Raw genomic sequence first — 15,219 nt, forward strand, 5'->3', positions numbered from 1 at the left:
ACATCATCCTCCAGGAACCCTCTGCCTGTTGGGGTCACAAGTCAAATCTGTCCTTGCTTATAGCTAAAAATACAACTGCAAATCCTGCTCACCAGGTTACTGGTTATCACAGACCTTATAATTTACCTGTTTGTAGGGGAATGGGTCTAGGTTCACATTTCAGCTGTTAGTAGCCCTAACTACTATTCATCTAGTTAGCTGCCTCTGGTCCCAGGTTTATCAGCATCCCACTTGTACATTCATGCATTGCAGCAAATCACACATACCCTTGCATGCTTTTTTTTTTTTAATTATCGTTTATCTAAAAAACAGGCAAGCCATTGTTAGCAAACAGAAGTGGTGAAGAGAAGCAGAGTAATTCTTACAACCCAGCTGCATTCTGAATTCCTTTTCTTTAAAAGGTCAACATATCCTGAGAAGCAACAAACACGGTATGTATGATGTCCTAAAGTGCTCCTTGGAGAAAGTGAGCAATCCTTCCTGCTCGGTATATGATGAGGATCCACAAATGAATGATCAAGCAGGCTGTTGTCCAGTATGCTCAGATCTTCTGCCCAGTAAAGGGGCCACAGATGGGAAGGCTGAAAAGAAAGGTACAGCAATACTGTGGTTCCACAAACATCTCTTTTCACACAGGCTGTGGGTGCTGTATGAAACCATCAGAAAAGCAGTTTGCTTTTCTATTCTGAACCTCTCTGGTGCTAGACATCCACTCCATGCAATGAGATTTCAAAGACTTAACGAGTGCATCAAGGCCATGCTAGGGAATGCTGGAGCCTTAGCTGGACACAGTGTTTCTCTTTGTGGAGGCAAGAAGTCTTAGTGCCTGAAGTGCAAAGGAGCCGTAAAGCTGCTCTTTGGACTGCTTCTGACATATATGACCCTGTGGATGAAACTGAGCAGAAGGGGCACCAGGAAGCACCAAAGGAGAAAGCTTGTTAGAAAGATGCCTCAGAAGTTCCTATAGCTGCTTCAGGTTCCCTATTGTGGAGGCATGGGCAGAGGACACAGGGCTTCAGCTCTCTCTGTACCAGTAAACATGGGCAGGCAGCAAGTAAAGCCTTCCAAGTGTCCAGTGATGTGTCCTGCACTCTGTGGGGTGGGTCAGCACTTTCAGGCTAGCTCTTTCTCTCCAAATGTTTTATTGGTACCTACTCAAACTGCCTTAACAGCCCCAGGCTGGTTTGGTGGGTGCATTTCAGCAGACTCCCAATACACATCTCTGAGCAGTGTTTCCAGAATTACTTCTCTCTAACTTGTTCATTAAAATCACTTCGGAAAAGTCGTCTATTTCCCTTAAATCCATAATAATAAATTAACAGCATTTCTTGTCTCTTATTTAATACGCTATCTGCTTTCCATTCTTTCCATAGCTTATGCTGAACTGCCTGCCTTCTATTTGCATTTGTGCAAGATTGCAATTTTTTGCAGTAAACTAAGTAGTAATAAATTCCAGAGGCCTTTGCTGGCTGTCCCCACTGCTCAGCTTCCCCTGGCTCTCAGTTACGTTATACTTTCTTGTCGGGACACAGGAACTGCCATCACTGGCTCAGACCCACTCATCCATGCGTTGCCCTATATCATGCCTCCAGCACCAGATTATCCTGCATTTGTCAGAAGCACCCCCAGGAGAACTGCTTTTACTTCTTTTGATGTTACTCTGATCATGGACTTTGTTATTGCTGGAAATCTCAGCTCTAGGTGTAGATCCTCTAAATATCCTCAGAGAGCCACTGCAGCTGAAAAGTCCTCAAAGGTTGGGGTCCTACCTTTGCTTGTTGTTCTCTGTCCTTGAGGCTAAATGAGCTCAGCTGCTTAAGAGGACTGTGCCAGCAGGTGAGCAGCATCAACAGAAGCTGCTGTGGCTGATGCACATGGCTTTTCCAAAGAAGTCAGCATGTCTCAGTCAGCTGGACCCAAGTACAAAAGACATGTATCAGTGATCGTGACACACTGCTACCACGCTAATACTGTAACATGAAGATGCCTGCGATTCCAGACAAGATCAAAATCACCAAGTGCTGCTGTTGTATCTTAGACACTAATCTGGTGCCCTTTTCCTCCTGACCATGCACAGCTCTGCACAGTGTACCAAAGTCCCAGCTCCACCATCTCCCACCTCCATCCTCCCATGACCAAGGCCCTTGCAGCCTCTGTCCTGCTGTGGCACCAGGGAGGGCAGGAACAGATCCTGGGATCCTGGGCACTTGGTGAGTATGGGGGAAAAACATCAAGTAGTTCTGCCTATCATAAATCCTTATATTGTGTGTTGAAACTAAATTAAAGTCTTTGTCAGTAAGAACAATCTTGTGTGATTTTGGGACAGGTCCTGTAACTTGAACCTCCCCTGTCAATGCATGACTTTGAAGCACTAGCACCTTGTCTCCTGCTATTCTCTTCCAGGTATTACTCTGTGCTGCTGCAGCTTTGCCAAGATAAGAGAGCTAAGGAGACCACAGATACCTGGGGTTGAGCACCAGGTGCAGAGCTGTAATCCTCACAGGGCACCACAACCCCAGGATGTCATCAGGACATGGGGCTCATGCCCAGCAAATGAGCATGACATCCACATGACGACAGGACTGGGTGTCACCTCCCCTGCTTTGCTCCCAAAGAGAATTGTCTCCTAACTCCCAAGCCACCATTCCCACTAAACACGTGGTACTCAACCCAGACATGCAATGCCTGGTGACCGCCAATAACAGGCTGATAGGGTTTCAGACACTTGCTCCCTTATTCCCCTGTTCCTAAGCAGAAACCAATCCTTTTGCATCCAAACACAGGTCGATATAATGTATAGAACAGATCCCACAGCCCATTCATAAAAAAGTATTAAAATTACAAAAGCAGCCCACATTCTCCACAACTCTGAATACATTAGGGCAGAGAAAAGAAGTTTCATCCCTGTCAGAAAGGATGCTATTCAGAAACATGTCCTGCAGAGGGCTAAAAGGGCAAGAGAAAAACACTCAAGAGAAGTGGCAGGAGCTCCATCGTGAAGTAATTTAGAGCAAGGCTCACTGAAGTCCCATTAGGAACACCTTGGGACCAGTCCCACACTGGTGTAGTGGGTTCAGTATCCCATCCTAAGCAAGATAGCTCGAGCTACGCCTGCAACGAAGGGAGTAAAACATCAGCCCTTTGGGACCAGCCAACTGAGACCCACCTGTTGGTAAGACACCCTCTGGCAGAAGTCCTCTGGCCGCAGCCGGCCGGGGAGCTGTGTCTGCCGCTGGCACCGAGCCCACCCTGCGCTTGGCCAGGGACGTGCTTCTCCTGCTGCCGCGCGTGTGGAGGAGCCAGGGGGAAGCACGCCAAGTCATGACTCATGAAAGAACAAAACCGGGCAAATACCAGCGATAGGGAAGCCTCTGACACTGGAGGGGACTTGGTCGTGGCAGAATTGATTTACCATCCAATACAGTTGTTTTTATAGCTGCTGTTTCACCCGCTCATCCACTCATTAGAGTTTCTGTGAACTGACGCTTCATGGTCAGAAGTGTTTGGGCTTATTCCCCTCCCCTACAATTCAGCGTGTTTGAAAATCCTGTGATTTTGCAGGGTTTTTCATTCTGCTTAAAGTAGGTTTATAACATGGACTTATGTACTTGCCATGACCTTGCCTGCAATGTCATGCACATTTAAAAACCTTTAAAAATCTTTTAAAAAGCCCCAGACCACTGCTTTTCCTCCTCTAGCTTCTGTTTTCTGAAGAAACATGCTCTTTTTTTTTTTTTCCCCACTGAAAATAAGGGATACAGGGGATCTTAGTCACTGGGTTTTGGTAGTTTTTTCCCAGCCTGAACTGCTTCAGTCCATCTGCTGAAATGCTTGGCAGCAACAGTTGCTTGAAAATTATACAATTTGTAAAAGAAGAAATTAGGTGTGCTGCTTGCTCTCCCACTGGGACTCAGAGCATTCCCTACTCTGCAGGGTCTTATCAGGCAATCTTTTTGCAGACGATAACTCAAAAAAAACCCTCAAACACCAAAGTGTTACTTACCAGGTGTTATTTGGCAGTGCTAGGCAATTACATCAACTGTCCTCGGAGCCAGATGAGAGCTGCAGAAATGAATGCCATGGAAGAGCCCTAAAAACGTGGGCTTGCCCCTGCCACACGTACAGAAGTAAACATTAACTTCTGTCAAGAGCCACATAGGAGCAGTATTTTTATGGCAAAGAAGTAGCAGTGCTCTGAGCATTTTACATTGTACACTTCAAAAATAAATTTGCTTTGCAAAGTGGTAGAAACACTCCATCCCCTAGGACTTCTGGCCTCAGTAAATTTAGTTCTGCCTTTGTTCCTTGAATAGAAAACCCCTGACTTCAAGCACACAGCGGTGGAAGGAGCACCTTTGAAATTCTAGCCCACAGTTCCCTTGAACATGGCAAACCTACAGCAAAACACCTCTTCAACATTCCCCTGCACCTTCAGGAGCATCTTTCCTCAGCAAAGCTAGTTGCTTTCCAAGGCCAATTAGGGCTCACCAGTTCCCCTGCAAGGCAGAAGGTCACCTGGTAGAAGGTCAAGCTACTTGTTTACTTCTTGCAAATAAGCTTTTGTACAGAATTCTTCTTTGGTTATTGGATTTGCAGAAACATACCTGACTTCCTGAGGGCTTGTTGGTTGTTAGGGGGTTTTTTTGTTTGTATTTTTTTTCCCTCATCATCCTATTTTTCCTCTCTTTTCTTTCTACATCACCAGCTATTTCTTGAGAAGTGCCAGCCAGTGTCTGAGTTGCGCACAGCTCCTGCCACAGCTTCTGCCTCCCAGGGGAGCCATACAGTGACACAGAGAAAATAACACTGCTTTGCAACCTGAACTTTGGGTGGAGATTTGATCTAGAAGCAAAAAGGAAATAGACTTTAGGACCTTTCTTCATGTACTTGGGCTCCTGATTTTCAAAGGCAACTGTTTTAACTGTTGAACATGCCATCCCCTTTCTGACCCATACCTTCAAAAAAAGCAGAGCTCCCAACTGCTGGAAAAATACATTCCCACATAGCAACCCTAGCTCTGCGCACAAACACTTTGACAGCCTCCACATCAAGTATTATTTAAAAATATCTATACCTTCACGTGGTGAATCACACCAGGAAGGAGATTCATGTGGCCAGAAGAGAGTGAGCTCCCCTGAAGCCCAGGAACAGGTTTGAGAGGGAATTCCATCTCCCCTCTTCTTTCCCTGCACAAAACACCTCTCCCAGCTGCTGCTGTTAAAAGCAGCATCCTCAACTTCCCCACCTGGGAGACACACAGGCCAATTCAATTGTTTCATTAAAATGGCTTTAACAGCCAAACTGTTTATGGGTGGGGTTTCTTTCTTCCTTTGTTGTAAAGGGTCATTTTGCACACAAGGAAAATGTTTTGAAAGGTTCAAATCAACTCTAGTTGAAGCCATATGGGAAATATTCAATGTCACGTCAAAATATCACTCCTGTTCATTTAAGCAAATTCAGGTTTGTGCTTTAATTTCCTTTATGCCTTAAAACCCCTTTCATGATCATTTTCCATCAGTGCCCAGGCCCTTCTACATTTTGACTGCATTTCATATTAGCTGTCAAACACTGCAGGACAAGCTCACGGGTTGCTCTCTGCTCTGTTATATGCTGTTTTGTCATCCAGCTCTCGAATAACCAAACATCTATGAACTGCAAGCACTACATTTTAAAAACAATTTGCAAAAAATGTCACTGACAAGGACACAGCTGCTGTTAATTTAATGACTACAGAGTATTAAGAATAGAAAACAATTTCAGAATGCACCAAAATAACCTAGAATATAAGACCCTTGGCTGACTTAAAGCCTAGCAGTCTCTGTGTGAGGGGGATGAACCAGAAACAGCTCTATAAGATCCTTAATTCCAACCAAGCAATTGGCAAACACGCTTTAACCTGCTGATGCACAGTCCTCTTGGCTTTGGCCTTTTATCCTGGCTTTTAAGATAGATCTAACCAAGAGCCTGGCTCACATATGCTCTACTCCAACTTTATTTCCTGTAGGGTTTATTAGTGTCCGTTGCTGCTGCTGCTGCTTCCGAGACAAATTAGATATTCAACCACAGTTGACTTAAGCTTTGAAGCTGAACACAAGGCTCTGAGCAGATGTTTAGCAGGAAACGAGTCTTGGATTCCTAACAATTTTCATTTCTGATAGCTAAGGAAGTTTGTGAGCAAATATGTATGGTGCAAAATGGGAATACACAGGGGACAGCCAAAATCACAGGACAATCCCCTCGGTACTCCAAGACAGCATTTGCAGCCTTTTTGGATCTGAGTCCTTCACTTATAAAGCATTGAGTATTTCAAATTCCATTAATAAAGCTAACAATGTAAGACTTTGAATCCTGAATTTATCTCAGTACCTCCTCGCTGTTTGCAAACTTTAAGTTCTCCAAAAGAAAAAGAAAGACCTAAAAAAAAAAATATCAACGACACTCGAACTAACGAAATATCTTTTCCTAAGTGGTAATGATTTAAGCCTTTCTAGCCTTAGCTATACATGGTTTGTGTTGTATCAGGTATGGTGCCCTGACTTAGGCTCTGAGATGAACCTCCTACCAACCTGGATGGCGGAATATAGGGGTGTGAGATCCTCCCATCCTCCACTGGACGTACGTTTGCCCCAAGGGGGTGCAAGTAGCCACAATCTTTTTCCAGGGTGCAGGATCAAAATGGGACTCCAGGTAGGCAAAGTTAGTTTGGTTCACGTTGAGCAGGTCAAGTTCCTATCTGGCAGTCCATCTACAACTGAATACAAATGGGGGTTTGTTTTGGAAATAGACCATTAAGCCGCCCCCAGCTATAAACTGCATGCAAACACACAGCTCAGGGACTGCTGCATGTGCAGAGTGTAGGCAGGCTACACAAGGGCAGTGTTTGATGTCCAGGCTTGTTTCTGATGGCTTGAAATATGACTTTCACAGCCAGACATACTTTGTTCTCTTAGCCTTGAGGACCTCCTGTGAACCTTTTCCCCTCAGCTACCCAAAGCAGGAGTGAATTAAAGCAAAATGTGGTGCTGTTTTCCTATGCAATCATCCAGAAGAAGCAGTGGGGCAGGTAAGAAATGGTCATGAGTCCCTCTGTCTGTGAAGGCTACTGGCAGGTTCTGTGGTTCTACCCAGGGATTGAGGTGAGCCGCTCCAGGGCAATCCTCTGCCACATCACATTGGGGCTGGAGAATGGGTCAGAGCCGTAAAAGTTTGCAATAGGGATCTCGTACTCCAGGAACTCTAAGGAAAAAACTCAATGGAAATTAACAGAAAAAAATCATTATTACTTTAGTTCACTTACATTTATTTTATGAAAAACATGTGCAAAAAAAAAAAGGCCAGGTGATGCTGTTTGTGAAATTAAGGTGGGCAGAGTAGGGGACATGAGCAGAATGGTGAAAGGGAAAGAAAAGGAGGGTAAGAGAGAGAAGAAAGAAAAGTAGATTGAAATTGGATCAAGGCATGTTGAGAAACAGAGGAAAAAGACAGCTGGGACAGGTCTGGAAAGTATGCAGAAAGCCCTCTGATGTTTAGAAGACTCTTTGTAACAATGATCAATTACGTCTAGAAGAGAGCTCTCACTTCCTGACCTCTGATCCATGGCTCCACCATCAATAAATCCTATGGAATTTTTATTGGTTTCAACGATATTAATCTTTCTAGTTCAAAATGTATCTGACATTACCTTTCACCTTTATACTTCTAAAGTTTACTCTTTAGGATTAATGGATGAACTTCTGGAGACAAGAACTCCTGGACTCTTAAAGAGGGGCTCCTGGACTCCTAAAAAAGAACTTTTGGACTTCTAGTTTGCTCATGGGCTTTTGGAAAGAATTACCAGCCATAGCTATACATTTATCAGCAGGGCTTGGCATGGCATAGCTTTGGAGGCATGGCTACTGAACTACCATCCAAGTGGCTTCTTGTCAAACTGTCATTGGCATAGGGCCAAAGCTGGAGTCAGAGTGTCAGAGGCATGTTTAGTCTTTACACCTTCTGTACTCCGCAAAGGTAGAACCACTCTTCCAGAAGGCAATTGTCCTCTCCTCTGAGTTTCTGTTTGTTTTCATGATGAACATTCAAAGGGCTCCAAAGCTAATTGAATTGAACTTTCAAGGCATACAATTGTGATTGGGCTAGTTATATATAAGACATAGATGGGGTTTATATAGTCTCCCGTTGCCCAAGAAGTGAGGTCCCTGGTGAGCTAGACAGTTTTCAGCTGTATGATACTCTTCATGCTCTCAAGAACTCATGGTGTCTATAAAGAAGAGAGGCAAGTTAAGAAAGGATCTTCTGGGTTTCAGACTCCTGCTGAAGACAAGAACAAACTGATCCAGCTCCCTGAGCCCTACAGGCTGCAACAGCAGTGCCAGCTGGACCAGACCCAACTATCCTCACTCTCACATTTCTCCTGTGCGCATTTCCAGCCCAACCTAAGCCCCCCAGAATAAGGCTACATTTTGCCCTGGGTGGAATGAGAACCTGGGGGGGGACACCACCAGAGGTGGTGCAAGGCTTGGGAGAGTGCAGGCATTAACAAAAGGTATAGCACTAATATACACTGGGCAGGGGTGTAAATGCGTATGGGGGAGGCAAAGCTCTTGCAGAGGTCCACAAGTGGTCCCCCGCCTCGAGCAACAATGGCCTTTGGCTCGCCAAGCAGTGCCCAGGCTAACGCACAGTGCTCCCAAGGCACGCTGCCCGTGAGGTGGGAAGCAGCGTTATGGCAGATGCTTCTGTAAGGGTCTGAGATAACAGGGTGGTAAAATAGTGCATAAAAAGACACATTATGCTAAAGTGGATGAAGCAAAGTGCTGCAATGAGGCAATGGCCTATAAAAATAATGTCGTTTGCCAGTCCAGAGTCATTTCCAGGGTTGTAAAATTGTTTGCTGGAAAGAGCTGGAGCGGGCTCCTGGCTCAGAGCATTTCCCGCGCTAGGCTGGCAGCTCAGGCCCTGGCTCTGACTGACATGGCAAAGGCAGTTGCTGTTAAGCCCCTGCTTTGGCTGGAAGCTGTGGGCCTGGGAAGCAAAGCCTGGCAAACAGAGAGAAAAGCAATAGGAAGCCTCAGCGCATTTATTTTCAAGGTCTCAATTTTTCAAGGTGAGATTTTTCTTTTCCTAGAAATTCCTAAGATGCTGATTTCTCAAGCTGGAAATAACAAGGTCAGTCATACTATTTTTTTTTCCTTTTCAAGAGTGGAAAAGAAAATATTCTCTCTTGTTTCCTCAATGAAACTGGAACAATACAGCCTTGTTTGGCCTTTGTTTTGATAGCTCCCATGTTGATGCACCAGCATCTCCACTTGTGCCAGCACAGCTGTGGGAATACACGTAATTCCTCTCTCGCCGCTGGTCGGTGTGCTTTTCACAAGCAGAACTCAAACAACGTAGGCCCTATATCAACAATGGTATTTGTGTGCGAATATAGGACAAGGGGAGGAAGGGGGAAGAACGGAACGACAAAGTTGTTTTCGCACGGCAATGGCTACACACTAATTTGAGAACTCACCGCTCTCCCCCAAATAAACACCACACAAATTCAGAACGTAAATTATTTCTCAATTTATTTTATTTAAATGTACAAATCAATATCGAAGATGGATGGGGGAAGAAAAGAAAAAAAGAATCAGGATATGAATGCAATCATTCTTATTTATGCAGAAAAGTACAGCTCTGTGGATTTACCCCATCTGTTCCGTTATATAGAACCAAATTAGAGTTAAATGCGCTTTTAGAATAATCATATGGCCTAAATTGAACATGATTGCAGGGAAAAATAAGCATAGTGTTACATTAATTCTCATTTTGCTCCATCCCACTTCCTCTGGGTTGATACATGTCATGCTCTGTTCCTAAATGGTGTCACCGATGCTGAAAGTAGAAGGTGACACTGCATTTTCAAAAGTGGGCTCAGTCTCTCAGCTGTATTTCTAAAATCAGCGGGAGTGTTCATGGCTCTCAGAGTTTACAAGGGACAATCCCATTTAGATGGGTGCAAACTGGAAGGAAAATATGATCGAGTTAATCAAAGCACAGCAGTACAGCACCCAAAGCAGGGGGTGAGGAAAGGTGTAGGACTAAAGGAAATCCACAATCCTCTTGCCCCTGCGTGGTGCATCATTAAGCAGAGTAAAATGAGTGTTGCACCAAACTGTTGGTGATAGGGGTGTACTTCACCTGCTGCAAAACTACAGGTTAGGCTTACTGAAGGCAGAGTGGTAAGAGTGAGCAATATATCTGGAGAAGCAATTTCTGTTGGAATATTTTTTAATGGAAGAACAATAAGCTTTCCAGGAAAGAGAAACAACAGCAGGAAGAGTCGCTGCCGACTCTGCTATTGCATGTGCATTGGTGCTTTAGGTGGTAAATAATACGGTGGGGAACCCTGTCTGAGCTCTTTTGAAAAATATTCAGGCAATTTTTAAACCACGGTATTCTCCAACACAGCAGGATAAATGCTTGAGCTAATTTCCTCCCCCTCTTTTTACATCCCAGCTCCACTACATATATACGCATCATGAAACACACATGGCAAAGATCTATTTTTTTGATGTTTCTTGTAAAATACCTTCAATTGTATCTCCTCTGGAACCTGATATACCCAAGTTTTATATCTGCTAGAAGTTCACGAGCAGGAAAGAAGAAACAGTCGTGTTTACAGAGTGCGCAGACATTGTTTTGCATTTTAATGAGGAATGACAGCAAACAGCTCTGTTTTCTTCTAGCTGCAGCGAGCTCTCAAATATTATGTTACTTTCAGTGGTGCAGTCCCCTACGTCCTTGAACTCCTTTCCTCTTATGTGCGGTAGAAAGGCTGACAGAAACAGCATCCCTGACTTCAAGCTTCATATTCACAGCTCCATCAACCACACTGCAGAGCAAAGATGACTCAACTGTCTTTCCCTTAACTGACCTCCAGACTGCCAGCAGTCTGCCTGCAGCAGGCTTGGGAGAAGTGGCTGCCTACAATATGAAGATACAACATCCACCATGCTTCCAGCCCCATCTCAACATACCTGTCCAAAATGCTTCCAGATTCCAAGGTGGACCCACAATGTTTTCTTTGCTCCTCCAAAATCGACCGCTTCTGTAATGCACCTCTCTGTCCCTCCTGCTCACCATTCAGGTTGTCACCACCGATGGCCGGTCACTGAGGGGTGAAGCTCTGAATTGCAGACCACTGGCAAAAGAGCAATTTGACATGGAAGGTGTCTGGAGACAGAGTGGCAGATGGATAGGCAGGTGGGCAGCATAACATATGAGGTAGAACATTTAATGTAGTGCCGGGACTTTCTAACAAGCATCTTCCTGCTTTCTGCAGTTACGCTCTGACAGCTGGGAGAAACTTCCTGTAAATTGTCCTTTGCTCTGGCTGTGAGTCTTTCCCATGGGTCCCCATCCTTCATTTGGCACTGGCTCCTGCTCATCCACTAGTTTTACGTATCACCAGGGACCAAGAAGAAACATTTTCCACCAAGTAACTTGCATGGGATAGATATTGGTTTGCATGTCACAGTATTTTTTACCTTGTGTTGATTGGCTGCTTCCAACTTTTGGCTGTGTATTCAGTGGTAAATGAAGCTGGTGCTAAGCATTTGTTTCTTGGCTCAAATTTCTCTGAGCAAAATGTAATCAACTATGGGAAAACATCACTGTATGAAATCCTACCGTGCCTTGCATTTATTTGCTCTTAAACAATTTCCCAAACCAAAATTGTACAAATACACGAAGTTCTACTGTCCAATAAAGCTGCTACACAAGCTTAAAGCAGGCAGAAGCAGGCAGTGCAGCATCAGGCACTGATGGCAGACGGGAACTCTTCAGCGTGCCGGCTCCCGGCCTTTCTTCCATCATTGCTCATGAGCAAATGAAGTGCACAAACTCTCTGATTGGGTTCATGCACCTGCTGTTGACAGCATTAGCAATGCTGGCTTGCAAAGCTCATCTGTCTGGATGCAGATAATTTGCCACCTCTCAACCCCTTAGGCTATGAAATGCCTCACCTTGGCTTCCACTGTGCACAGTGGGCAGGTGGGCAGCTTCCTCACCCCGCTGATCATGCTTTCCCCATGGCCTGGAAAGCACCTCCATGGTCTTGAGAAAAGCCCTTATTTTGTTATGCTGTTCAACATACTCATTCTATAACATGGGACGAAGCTGTTGGAAGTGGCCAAGCCAGCACTTTGCAGGTCTTCCTGGACAAAAGGCCACCAGAGCTGCAAGGAGCCCACCTCGTCCTCTGGTTCCAGCTCAGCCATTCAGCAAGTGAAGGGTTAAGGAGGGTGCAACAGTACATTTTCATCCCACACACCTGGGCATGGCCATATCACTGAATAGTCCCAGTCTTCCTTGCCTTCCACCCCCATTAATTTTGAGGCCTTGGTCCAGAAATGCTGTACCACCACATAGGTTGTGCTTTCTGGACTTTCTGTGTTCCTCATACATCTCTGCCTTGGGGCTGCTTGTGGAACAGGAATCCTTCAGGCTGTGAGCAGCTTGATGTCTGACAGAAGAGGGATACGGCTGCAGGGTAACGATGCTCCTGAGAAGGAGTGGTGAAGGTGGACCCACAGAGCAAGTGGTACATCGGCTGAGGCCTGCCACCCTGTATAACAAGGGTATGATTTGCTAGGACAGGCACAGGGGAGGACAAAGAAGTCATAAAATCCTCATTACAAAAAAGAACATCCCCCCTTTCTGTGGCTGTAATAATGTCTAGAGAAGAAACATAATAAAGATTATCTCCTGAAATATGGATGCAGCAATGCTTAGGCACTTTGTAAGATGAATACATAAATCAATTCACAGAAAAATAAAGCAGGGACAGATTCAGCCTTTCTCTCCATCAGTATCCAGCGGAAAGCACCATATGACCAGGACTGGAAGGTTGGATACCCAGTCTGTATTCTTAAATATCTCACTTTGCTACTGCATATTATTTTCTGTGGCAATCAGGGCAGTGCTAATGCTTTGGCTACCTCAAATTAGGCACAAACACAGCAATGACCTACTTTCCAAAGACATCAAGTGCCTGCAGCTCCCAGTAGGTCTGTGTGAACTTGCTCCTTTCTGGGAACAAAAATCCAGGCGTCTTTACAATCACATGTGAAAAGATAGCTGCAGCTGTTTAACTAGGGCATGATATTTTGTCCCTGGAGAAGTCCACAAAACCAGGCTTCCATCTTCAGTTTTACAAACCCTCTGCATTTCAGTGACTGCATGCATAGAATCGGGACTATGGTGAGTAACTCATACCCGCTGCCGTTTGGCTCGGCGGATGAAATGCAATATGTAAAACACCAGCCGTAACGGTTAGCAACAGATGAAGGATTGTACAGTAGTGATGGGAGGTTTGCTATCCTCTTCTATCGCTTGGAAACATGAGCTTTACCAACAAATCCCAGTTGCTTTTCAACATCTAAATTTCACAGCACATCTGTTGCATCTCCGCTAATGAAACTGCATGGATCTTGTTGCTTTTTTTGAGAAATGTGCTCATGTCTGGGTCGTTACTGTGGGTACATCTGTCATGTATATAATAACTAATCGGAAGGGCTAAGTTAAGTAGGATTTCTCAGGCTATTGCTACACATTCTTACAAACAACACTTGATTTTCCCAATTCTACTTACTATTGGAGTTACATTCACGCAGAAAGGAGGGAACGAGCAAGGAGAGTTCTATCACTCAGTGACAAACCAGTCTATGGCATCCCAAATGAGAGCGAATAACACTTGCTATGTTAGCATTTAGGAAATACTTCCCCCTGGTTTTATTGTCATGTATTTTTTCCAGGAGAAACCCCTAGAGGGAACACTTCGTTAAGCCATATCTTGAATTACAGTACCTGAAGACTATGTCTTTATTAGTGTATGGGCAATATCTTGGTAGAGGGTGAAGAGTTTCAAAGGAAAACTGTTTGAAGGTGAACTAGTGGTATGGTCAGACTGCAGCAGACAAGAAATGATGATTAGACTTGGCAAATAACCACCTTGCCTCTATTTTGAACCATAATTCTCTGTTGGTACCTTTTGACTGGTTGAGGTTAAGCATCTGGAAAGGAAACAGAGATCCTTAAGACCATCATCAAGCTCCAAGAATCTTTAAGTAGATAGTCATGTCTGTGCCCTCCATAGTAACTGGCACAGAGATTTATGCACCACTGATTTTTTCTTACAGCTGACAAGGCCAAAGAAAATGGCAATGGGGAAATTAAATGTAAAATGTTACCTTGACAGCATCTTTAAAGGAATCACTCCACTAACAGCACCAAATTAACTCCTGCAAAAATCATAACTCAAAGCCCCATGGGCATGTGTAACATTTTGTATCACAGTATGCGATGCTAACTTTTATGTCTTATTATATACATGCACTGTGACTGAAATATACTTGCTGAGGGAACCATAACCTTGAATTATCCTGACTTGTTTCAGCACGCCAAACCTCAGCCACAGGATTGCTAGTGCATGGACTTTCCTGTATTTAGGGGCAAGGAATATGTCCTGCTGCCTTTCATTGGCCAAGCTTTATAGTTGTACTAGAGTCATCTTGTGGGGCAGCAAAAGAAGAGAGCAGATTCAGTTTCAAAAATTCAGATCTACCAATTGCAAATATTTACTACAAAATATACCTATACTTTAAATTTAGACTTACGATGGTTGTTTTATAGGCTTGGTTTTAAGTATCATCATCCTCAGTAAGTTTTGGCTGGCAAATACAGCAAGGGAATAGACCCTTGCTCTCAAATGTACCAAACCTCTCGTAATAGATGCTGAAGGACAGAAATAAGTTCAATTCTCTTTTCTCAGTTGGAGAATAACTAGTAATAACTACAGTAGTAACTGTTATTACAATAAAAGACTATGTGGTCTCCTACTGTTTAAGCTACCTTGCTAACTGCAATTGCTTCAGTGAATAGGTCCTGGCCTCCACGCCAAGGGGAGCAGATGTGTCCTTCAGAGCAGGCAGCACTGTCAACATGGGTAGCGCTCAGCTGTGCAACTTCTCTGGGCCCCATATGACACCCCTGTAGCCCTGAGACACAATTATTATTTTGGATCTAGGGTTTTCTTCCAGTTGAAGTGTCCATAAGAATATTGAGGGCTGAGCTGTTACTTAGAAAAGGGGAGATTTTTATGGCATAACCCCCAGGTTAGCTATTGCTTATCTGTGAAAAATTTGCTGGGGTAGCCTTGGAGAGATGTAAAATGCAGGG

This window comes from Falco rusticolus, chromosome 4 (assembly GCF_015220075.1).
Source record: "Falco rusticolus isolate bFalRus1 chromosome 4, bFalRus1.pri, whole genome shotgun sequence".
In the NCBI taxonomy this organism is placed as follows: domain Eukaryota; kingdom Metazoa; phylum Chordata; class Aves; order Falconiformes; family Falconidae; genus Falco; species Falco rusticolus.